The sequence below is a fragment of the Saccostrea echinata genome, unplaced genomic scaffold (assembly GCF_033153115.1).
Source record: "Saccostrea echinata isolate AGI-Se365-2 ecotype Australia unplaced genomic scaffold, CSIRO_AGI_Sech_v1 ptg000002l, whole genome shotgun sequence".
Lineage (NCBI taxonomy): Eukaryota > Metazoa > Mollusca > Bivalvia > Ostreida > Ostreidae > Saccostrea > Saccostrea echinata.
This window is the reverse complement of record NW_026889751.1, coordinates 16,653,196-16,664,738: the sequence shown is the minus strand read 5'-3', so window position 1 is coordinate 16,664,738 and position 11,543 is coordinate 16,653,196.

Genomic DNA, 11,543 nt, shown 5'->3' with positions numbered 1-11,543 from the left:
TTTAAGAACATAACTTAATGCACATTTATTACTTTCCCGATGTTCTTTTTTTATGGTGTCTTTACTAACGTATAATAGGTTGTGTGGTAACGATTGTTTGCATAGAAAGAAACATAAGGAGATCAAACACAATATTGAGGTTCGCTATAATTCATCTCCCTCGTAGAAATTGTCTTGTGGGTTAGGGAATAAATATATTTTGCACAGAAAATGAACAATTAAATTTTATTTGGTCATTGATAAGCGCTTTCGATTGCTGATAAAAAATATTCGACTTTAGAAACAATAAAACTTCTTTAAATACCTCAGATGTGAAATTAAATATGTTTAAAACATTGTATCATTGCCAATTTTACTGCGTTTTAAGATATTATTACGATTTATAATGAAAATGAATCAAAGACTAAACTATACGACATTGAAAGAACTCTACTCAACACTGTTTAGCTCACCGGAGCCAATGACTAAAGTGAGCTTTTCTTATCGAAATTTGTCCCTTGTAGTCATCACGTGAGTTGTCGTTGTCATAAACTCTTCTTCCCCAGAACCATGTACTGGTCAATTTCAACTTCCCTCGGGGTGATAATTGGGAAAAAGCAAAGTTTTAAATTCTTCTTCTCAAGAACAACAGGATCTGAAATATAAAACTTATATGGAAGCCTCCTGACATAGTATAAATTTAAATTTGTACAAATCCTAGTGCCCCGGAGCGAAGGGTGGGGTCACAACAGGGGATCGAAATATTACATGGGAATACATAGGAAAAAGTAGTTTAAAATCGTTTCAAGAACAGAAGGACAATATTTTGTCATATTACTATTCAAATTTCCTTAGAAAGTGCAAGTTAAATTTTGTTCAAATCAATAAAGAAAGCACAGAGATATTCACATAGCTACCCTAAGTGAAGAATTCACAATACTTAGGGCGGCTACGTGAATAAAGGAATTCATTGTTAATGTGCCTTAAATTATAATAATAATAATACAAATAAGAATAATAATATCAGTACAATATGTATGGGTAACGATCCTCTTATAATGTTCAGATAGCTGTTATTATATTACTTCTATCTCGATGATGTTGTAGTACAGGGCGGTGTCTATAGAATAGAACGCTGTTAGGAGATTGGTTCCGCAGGTCGAGAGTTTCAACCCCGGGATGCATATCTATGAACACGGTATATACAACTCTAAATATGAAAACTTTGACGTAGGAAACAACTTTTGAAGATCACCTTCTTTTTTTGTCGAGTGATATTTATCTCAAACTAAGGGACGACTATTTTCTATTGAATTCACGAGACCCCTCTAAATATTACCCTTAGATTGCAATTAATAAAATCATAACTAATTAAAACAAGACGAACATGCTTGAAACCGTGAGATATCGATCGATATTTTGAACGACGACACATTTTTGCAAATAAGGTCATAAACGCTAAACGTTGAAATATGGCTTCAACAATAAACAACAAAGATGTACGATTCCTATTATGAGAAGTACCTTATTGGTTAAAGCTGCATTCAGTGGTTTACTTTGACTAATATTTACATGTTTCAATGATTATCAATTAATCATCTTCCCCAGACGCCTATTTTTGGAATCAAGTCTGCTCGGAAAGCATTAATCATATCTGATTCACATATAATTGGGCATGGTGCATTCTTGGACGACATTTGAAAGTTAATCTTTTGACAGAGATTCTTTTCATCTCGTCTTGCAAGGAGTGTTGTGTTTAATTCTGATCTATGTTAGATGTCCTGTCGTAAATAAGACTTCTAGACAATGTCTACTGTCATCCCGATGTTCAGTAGCCCGGATATCCTTTTTACATAAACTGATTTACTGTTACTCGTGAATCAGATGATAGTGTCTCCGTAACAAGATAACAAACAATGTTTACAGAAGTCCCCTCCTGCTGCACATTAATGACGAAATTGTTTATTAAGTGTTGGTTTCTTATCGACATTTCTGATTTTATTCTAAAAGTTAGAACAACAAAATACTGTTATATTTTATTTCTTAACCCTCTAATCTCAAATCTTATACATATTTTCATAAACGCCATGATAAATTTTGAAGTAAAACTGGGGGGGGGGGGTATCAAATTATTCGATATTTACAGTAATTACTTTTTATAAATTTAGTAAAGAGATTGAATGCAACCAAAATAAAAAAAATCTTGAAATGAAGTCCATTGCATTGAAGGCCAATCGGTGTATTAAAAATACATATCATTTTCCTAAAATCATCTTCTGAGTTGTCAATTTATTCGAAGTGATCAGTTCTTTATTGTTACACAGATTTCAAAATTGATGTAAAAGCGATTTCAAACTTCTTGTTAAGGATCCTGTAAGTACTAAAAATAATATTCATAAATAAATATATAAATAATAGACAGCTGCTTTTTCAATAAAAATGGAACTCGTATATTTAGTTACCTTGTCATTGGTCATTTGCAAAATTATTTTGTTAAAATACATTCTGATTGTACACAAGTACTCTGAAGTTGATATTAAAAAGATGATTGAGTTTCTGATTGACAATATCTATGTGGTTTTTGGAGACCAGGTCTTTAACAATCTATTGGAATTCCCATGGGTACCAATTGCGCCCCGTTATAAGCAGACCTATTTTTGTATTCATATGAAGCAGAATTTGTTCAAAATATACGTGAAAAGAAAACACTTGCTGTGGGCTTCCACTCGAAATTTAGATATATCGACGACGTATTGTCAATTAACAATCATTATGGTTATTTCCATTCTTATGTCGATACGATATATCCCGGTGAGCTTGAAATAAAAGATACCACAGAGTCTGACACATCTGTTTCATATTTGGATGTTTTACAAAGAAAGACATTAATGGTAATCTAACAAAAGCTTTATGATAAACGTGATGACTTTAACTTTTCAATCGACAACTTCCCTTACTTATGCAGCAATATCACCTGCATACGGGTTTATATCTCTCAGTTGATTCGATACGCAAGAGCATGCTCTACGTATGACCAATTTCTAAACCGAGGTAGGTTATTGACAAACAACTTGATGAAACAAGACTATCAGCAGTCTCGTTTAAAGTCATCATTTTGTAAGTTCTATGGTCGATACAATGACCTTGTCAGCAAATACAATCTATCATTAAGTCAAATGCTGACTGACGTTTTTCATACTAATTGTTAGCCAGTATTTACACACTGAATTTGTCGACGGTTTTTCCGTTATTTCCCGATCATGACAAGGAGCACACAGCGGTGTGACCGATCGGCAGGGGATGCTCACTCCTCATGGCACCTGATCCCACGTCTGATGTTTTAGAGATCTGTGTTTGCTCTGCTCCTGATTTGTTTTGTTTAATGGACTTTTGAGCTTGAATGCTGTTCGTTATTTCCATATATTATCTACGTAAAACCAGATTTGACATATGGCCGCCTCCACCTTTCAGTGATGATCAAGTCAGATTATTGGCTGCTTTATCAAAATAACCGAATTACTAGAAGTTTGAATGCTAGCTTGTACTTCATAAGCATATGTGAAATAATTTATCAGCAGATATATAACAATGGTTTGCGGGGAGGGGTGGAGGTGGGGGTGTAACTCTCAAACCACAACAAAATTTGGCCACTACCTGTTAAAAGTAAATTGCCTTTAGCGGAACCTTAAGAATTATGTAATGTTGACACAAGTTATACAATGAAAGGTAATACCTTAAAGATAAAATAGTTAAAGTCTTGAATTTTTTAAAGTGGTTGCATAGTTTTCTTTAATCATTTTTGTATAGATTTTATACATGTACCTGGAAGAGTTGTAGTTTACGTTATGAGAACGGGTTTACACATGAACATAATTTTTTTAGACACAGCTATATATAATAAATCATTACTTATAAAATATATATTTTGAGTTTCGGCTTATTTTTCAGACTGCACTGAGGCAAAATATACTTACAGCAATCCCAGGACAAAGAAATGATCAGGGTTAAAGGTCGCGCTGTCAGAGAGAGCCACGATCAGTAATCATCATCTCTCGGCGTCTTTGTAAATTTGTAATTACAATTAAAAGATGTCCAGGTGGGGCTAGGGTTATGCGTTATTACCTGCACAAGGTCAATTTGTTCACAATGACAACAGAATCTAGGGAGACAAATTATATAAACTTGGCGACAGAACTTAAAAGAAAGGATATCTGTCAAACTAAATATATCATTTGTGGTGTTTGTACCGCGGCGCACCGGGTCAAAAAGTGCTTCGTATTATACCTGCAACAAACATAAACACGTAAGAAGACAGGTTATTAGGAATATCTTGATGAGAAGGATTTTTCAGTAACAGGGATCTTGACACCTCTGATGGGTGAGACAAAATGAAGATTCACCACAGAACACCCAGAAGTGACCACAATCTTTTGCAATTTGTCTCCTCACGCAAAGGTAACATAACTTCCATAGATGATGAAATTATCTCAATTTTTGCCTAATTTGAATTTTTTTTAACCAAAAAAAAAAGATGCATGCAAAGACAAGTAAATTGATTTGCTGACAGTAAGATTTAGTGTATGGTCAGGTTCTGTATCTGATTTATCTTAGTGAAGAAAATGGAGACGCACCTGTAAATGTCAACGTTTATAAAAAAAAAATTGTGAAAAATATTTTCAGAAAGCGATAAATTTACTTGGACCTAAATTGAATCTAAAATTCAATGCAAGTGCTTAAAATACTTTGATGGCGCTTATCCTTATGAAGTAGAATAAAGACAGTAGCAGCCATGGAAAACTTCTTGAAAATAAAGGGGGGGGGGTTAAACATTTGAAGGAGATTAAAGTCATTGAGAAGAGATGTGATTGTAAAACTTAAGAAAAGAAGAATGGCCCTATCACGAGGAGACGAAATGAGTTACATTTTGTATAATTGATTATCTGTAAGAATTTCTTTCCAGTGTACATATATCCACTATTTTGCATTTGTTTCTCGACCCTCCATCTCCCATGCACCCCCACCCTCAAAATACAATTGAGTTTGAATATTGTTCAATTCCCTGTCCACGTAATAAGAAGTCTTAATTTTATAATTAATTGACATCGAAGACCATTACAGATGTTTAATAGATTAAAGAACCATGGTTCCTCTATATCAACTTTTGCTATTTTAAGAAATTTATATTAGATACGATATAGTATTTCTAATTTCACAACTTTAAATATTAATTGGATCTTACTGTCAAAGAGTTTAAAGAATAGCATATGACAAGAACCTCCTGACCTCAATTTCTACTTTTGGGAGTATGTTCTGAATACTAGTACCTAGTACTCTCTGAGAGTGTAGAAAGGTGAGTTTAAGCATATGTACATTATAAAAAAAATTATGTTATTGTTATAATGTATACTGTTAGATGATAGGAAAATACAATCAAATTATAATTTAAGATAAAGCACAGTCAGAACTATATATGTCAAATTAATACTACAGAATGAAAATAGCACATTTTTCCTGAAAAAATATACACGTAATTGATTTTAAAAACCTGTCATTCCCCTTTTCCTTCTAAATAAATGAAGTGTTACAGGATCTCTTCAAAAGAAATTCCATTGGCCTTTTAACAGAAATTCTTTATGAATGATGAATCTGATCCCTTTGAACGGCGCCCCTTCCATTTCCAGCCAAACTGGTCGTCCTTCCGCCCAAGGCTGCGTCTCTTCCGTTTTCGCCCTTCCGTTTCCGTTCAAGATTGCGCTCTTCCGGTTTCAACAATTTTTTTGGCAACAAAGTAGCCAGCATTTTTTTTCAATTTGTACCCCCTTTAGGGACATAAAAAATCTGTTTATCTGACCATCGTCATGTACACTCTAAGCACACGAGGCGTACTCATATCTCTGCATCGATCGATTGTGTTGTTTTACGTCCCGTTCGAGAAATTTTCATTCAAAAAGAGACGTCATCATATACCGGTGAAGGGCTTCAGATTTAGACTCACGGCCATTGAGCAGTGAGCGATCTTTATCGTGCTAACGCCCGTCATGTCACGGGGCCTCGGTTTCTAATGTCTTATCCGAAAGACCCGCGACTTTCACTTCAAATTACCGAGAGCTAGGCGATCTATTTTTTATCGACCTAGTCGTAGCCAGGGTTTGAACTCACGACCTTCCGATCACGCAGTGCGTTTTTAAATCGACAGTAATCGTAAAATAAGCAATACTATCCACACAAGACGAAATTCAGGACTTGGTACATGTAAACCAACTTATTACAACAAGAGCCAAAATAAAAGAAAGTCTTAAAATAAACGTCATTATATAAGATTCTTCGGGATGAACTGAGTTGGCGATGGAGAAACCTGAAGTCATCATATCATGTTGTCATTTAGTTAAGTTGTTAGTTGGTCATTAACGTCTTTAATCTTTAAAACCTCCAAATATGAAACAAATGTGGCAGACTCTTTGGTGTCTTTTATTCGAAGTTCATTGGGATAATATATATATCGTTTTGACAAATAAGAAATTTATTGTTGATTGAAAAAAATGCTGTCGATATATCTAATTAAGAATTACTTCTTACTTACTTATGCCTACCACTCCTTCTGGGACATAGACAATATTTTTCAGCTCTTTCCAATTTTTTTCCCAGTTCTTTTGGTGTTGGCTTCCAGATGTCTCCTCTAGATGTTTCTTGGCCTACCCCTCTTACGTTTTCCTTGGGAGTCCTGGGACAGGGCTGGCCTTGTTATGTTACTATGTGGCTTGCGTAGAGTGTGCCCTATTGACCCCCACCTTCTCTTTTTTATTTCCTCTTCCACTGCATGGGACTTGATTTGTTTTCTGCCACAATGTGATGTTGTTGATTTTGTCAGACCATCTGATCTGGAGGACACATCTCAGACATGAGTTATAAACGTCTGGATCCTATTTATTGCTGAAACCTTTGCCTTCCATGTATCTGACCCATACAAGAGTACCACTTAAAATTGCTGTTAAACAGCCTTACTTTGTGTGTGTTGTAATTTCCATGGCTTTCCAGATGTTTCTAACTTGCAGGAGGTCTTTTCCTCCTTTCCTATCCACTATACTACCAAGGTAGGTAAAAGGTTCACTTCTTCAATTTAAAGTAACATCTGATATTGTGTTTGCCCTTAGATATCTTTGTCTTCGCTCTGTTGATTTTTAATCCTACCTGTGCTGGTGTTTTGCCACTGTGGCTATTTTCTCTTGCAGTTTGATCTGAGTATGTGAAAGGAGTGCCAGATCATCCACAGTCTTGGTTGTCTAACTTGGACCATGGTGTCCATTGTATTCCGTTCCTCCTATTGACATTATTATAATTTCATTATCCAGTCTATTGCAAGCAGTAACAGGAAGGGGGACAATAGACATCCTTGATGGACTCTAGTTTTAACTTCAAATGCCTCTAACAGTTGTCCCCCTTGTAAGACTATGCATACCAGGTGTTCATAAGAAATGCGGATAATATTTACAGAAACGTTATTAAGTACTCAATAGTTCCGCAGAAGTTTCCATATCGTTTCTCTGTTTATACTGTCAATTGGCTTTCTCGTAGTGTATGAAACTTAGGTAAAGGGAGGAATTCCATACAGTACATTGTTATTACTTTACTTGCACAAATCGGACAATATAAAGTAAATACCCAAGGCTGAGGGAAACCCACAAGATGGACCAGACCCACTTCACATCGACAAATTAAATTCAAGGGTTTATTTAACTCCACCTTAAAGTCACCAGGTGACCCAATAGAGGATAAATCTAAAATCAAGTACTTAGACGTACATGTAGTTAATCCGGAAAATAGTCTAAACATTATTGATACATTTTAAAATTGACCATTGGAGTCCAAGAATGGATTTTAGAGGGCCAACCTAACAATGGAATCAATATTTCTTTTCCTCCTTTTCTTCACACTTTTTTTCAATTGGAAATCCGTATTGGGACTCGGCTTACTTTCGCCCAATACGGATTTCCATTTCACATCCTGCATGACTCCGTATTAGGTCCCTATCTGACTGTGTGCTTCGCACCTCGTCCCAGTCCCGTATCTGACAAATTGGACCATCTTCGTCTTGTACCCCTTACATATAATTGAGGGCCCTTAATATATAAGCCGTTCACTATGTCACTGTTCAGTGTAATCAGTTACCACCTGTGTAGACAGACGTATGGTACATGTACATAGCTATTGTAAAACACTCGGTAGCGACAAAAATAACTCTTTACTTCTTCCACGACAGGAGAGAAAGAAAACTTACAACTACTCTTGGACAGGTCAGTGCAATATACAAAAAAACACAAAAAGCTATAAAATGTAAACAACGTGTCGTCCATTCCACGTCGATACCCACGACAATAAAACAGTCAGGTGTAACGAATGCGAAGGGTATACCCCAGTGCTGATATCGAAGATAATGAATCTAATATGGCAAATGCCTATTCACGAGTCGTGTTCAGCTAAGGTTCTGGGAAGATTATAAGGGTGGTTCCGTCACAAGTTCTCTTCTTATGATTATCTAAAAGAAAACTTCTCCTTTATTTTGCAACACGTCAGTGAAATCTGAAGACCCTGAGAAGCACTGATGAGAACCTGTGTTTTAGGATTTGCAAAAAGTCAATTGTTTAATGTCTTCAGAAAAATACGAAAATAAAACAAATCCCTCAGTAATCGAATCAATATACATGTATATATTGCCGTAAGTAGTAGCATTGATGCAAGAATTGCTTCCAATAGCCTCTTTGAATAAAAAATCTTTAATTTTGCACAGCTCCAAGAAGCTCTTGGATACAAAGAAAATATAAAAACAGGAATCTCCATTCCGGAAATGAGCTGCTGACTTTTTATGTCGGTTCCATTGATTATCGTTCTTGCTATCCAACTGGAAGAAATTTCAGGAAATCAGAGCGGTGTCTTATTTGCAAACACGACGTCTTTCTCCAAAACCCCATAATATTTTCAATAAAGGCAATTAAAACGGGTGGTAAATCAGTGCATTTTAGACACAATGATTGCGTTTTCTTGACAGATTAGAAACAGATTAGGGGGTATGGAATACGGGTTTGGAGTCAACATATCTTGGAGACTTGCTGTAGACTTCCCTATTGATTGTTGTCTAACAGTCCATGACCTGAATTCTCATGCCATATTGTATTGATAAAAGGTAAAATGAAATCTATTCATTTAAGTCGATATGAAATTTATGGACAGGATTGTGTTCTGAATTAAAAAAAGTTTCGTTTTTTAAATGGTGAAAAATTATGAAATATTGCATTCACCGTTGAAAAAAAACTCGAATAATAATCATTAAAAAGTATAGTTTAATAATTTCACAATACAATGATCTTTCTAGATCTTTCTAGAATGCAATGCCCGGTATTATATTATACTACCTTTTCTTTCTTTTTTTTTTTACATCGGGTTGTCCCAAAACATTTATTTGTATGTAAACACATTCAAAGTGCTAACAATTATTGATCTTGAATTTTACCTCTGATGATTTAAATTTTTACGGACATGTTTAATTCGTAAAAAATAAACGCGTAAAAATTTAAATCAACCTATTTTAACCAAAATTCGTTAAAATTTACTGCAGTAAAAATAACCTGCTATACAGTAATTCTTTGAAAAAAACTTCCTTAAAATTCACAAGAAGAAGAAACTTAACATCCCTCATAAAACCTTTCTTCACAATTAACTTTAAAACCTGCATATAGAAAAGAAGTTTACACCACTAATTAATGTTTAAACAGAAGAAGTGATATTCTTTTCTACAATTGTTTGGGCCATTTGCAACAACAGAACGTATATTGCTGGGTGGTCTTCAGAACCAATGCATTCAATCATTCTTTTACAATATATAGATGTGGATACGTTAACGAAATTGACGAATTTCTAACAATTGTCAAAGTTTCCACTTGACAACTTTCCCTTTCATATTGAAGAGTACTGTTAAATAATTTAATTTTTTTTGTATTCTAGCCTCTGATTGGTTAATATCCAAAAAGGAACACAAATTATTTCTGTATAACCTGGTTTGGTAAGGGGACACACCCCCTTGACAACCAGCTGAATCATCTGTATCCATACAATCCTCTCATTTCCAGTCCTCGGGATTGATGGAAAATTCCAGATTTAATAAATGTACTTTTAATTTCAAACGATAATTCGATCTTACCACATGTAACCAAACAACATGGCTGCTAGGCCTATGTATCAGTTTTTACCTCCCCTCGCTTCCCATCACTTCCGTTACTTCCGTTACAACGGTTGTATTATTGAGCGGCAAATTTGAACTAATAAAAAGTAACGAAATTTTGCACCCATAGTTATTTAATGATTTTAAAATTAAATTATAAGGAATGACTCTAATTCTTGGCCAAATTATTCGAGTATAACCTGGTTTGGATTATAAAGCGTAAACTGACCCAAACCAGGTTATACTCGAATAATTTGGCCAAGAATTAGAGTCATTCCTAAAATAATAGTAGATCGTCAAAGTTTCCACTCACCATCGCCATTTTTTAATGTACCAAAAAATAATGAATTTATTCCTTTTTTTAAATGATATTTGGAGTTGTTGCTCAGTATACAACGGCTGTTATTGCAAACATCTTCCTAAATATGTATTGGGATAAATAAAAAATATTTTGATTGAACCATGTTCATACCTATTACCTTAAAATTTCATAACTGAAGGATACAATTCTGTGCACAGCCAGATTCTTTTAACGTAGACAGATTGAAAAGACAGTAATTGCCAATAATAAAAATAGTTACACCAACATCAAAAGAAAAAAAGATCAAAACTTGAAATGCAATAAGACAAATCGTTCTTGTAATGTTTCGTGGCAATCAAGGAGTCTTCTGAACAAGAATATGGGATTATAATTCTATTCCGTCTACGAAAACAAACTGCCACGGATCATCAAATGTAGTATTTTTGTTTCTTTTCTTTTTTTTTAAAACAAAAGACGGGAGCAAAAAATGCAAAACTTGTTTAAGAGAAATAGACCACACAAATGGAAATTATTTCGCATATCGCAGTTTTTTTGTTTTTTTTTAATGCAAGTTAAAGATTTTATTGTGACGGAATATGTAAGTTATCCTGCATGACATTAAATTTTACTATCTTCTGACTTTTCTTATTCTTTGTTTTATACTCGGTAGCTTAAATGCTTTTCCAGTCCTACATTTACACAGGTACTCACAGAAGATGATATTAGTTCATGAAAATGTAATTTCTAGCATCAACCGCTCTTTCCTGTTATATCCTTGCCCAGGGAAGTTATCCGAGGACCCCGTTCTATGCTCTCTTTTTTTCTTCAATGAATAGAAATCAGAATGCTGTGAGACCGATGATCAACATGATCAACATCCTCACCAACCTCTGTAAAATCCCTTATCTCTATGAGGTCTTGGATTGAAAAATATTCAATATTACTTTATGGGATTTGATTTCGTAGCTGAAGAAGTATTGAGTAGTCAAATTGGGCACTTTAATTTACTGGACCTTTCATACCCACAAAACAGCAAAATGAAACCGGTCC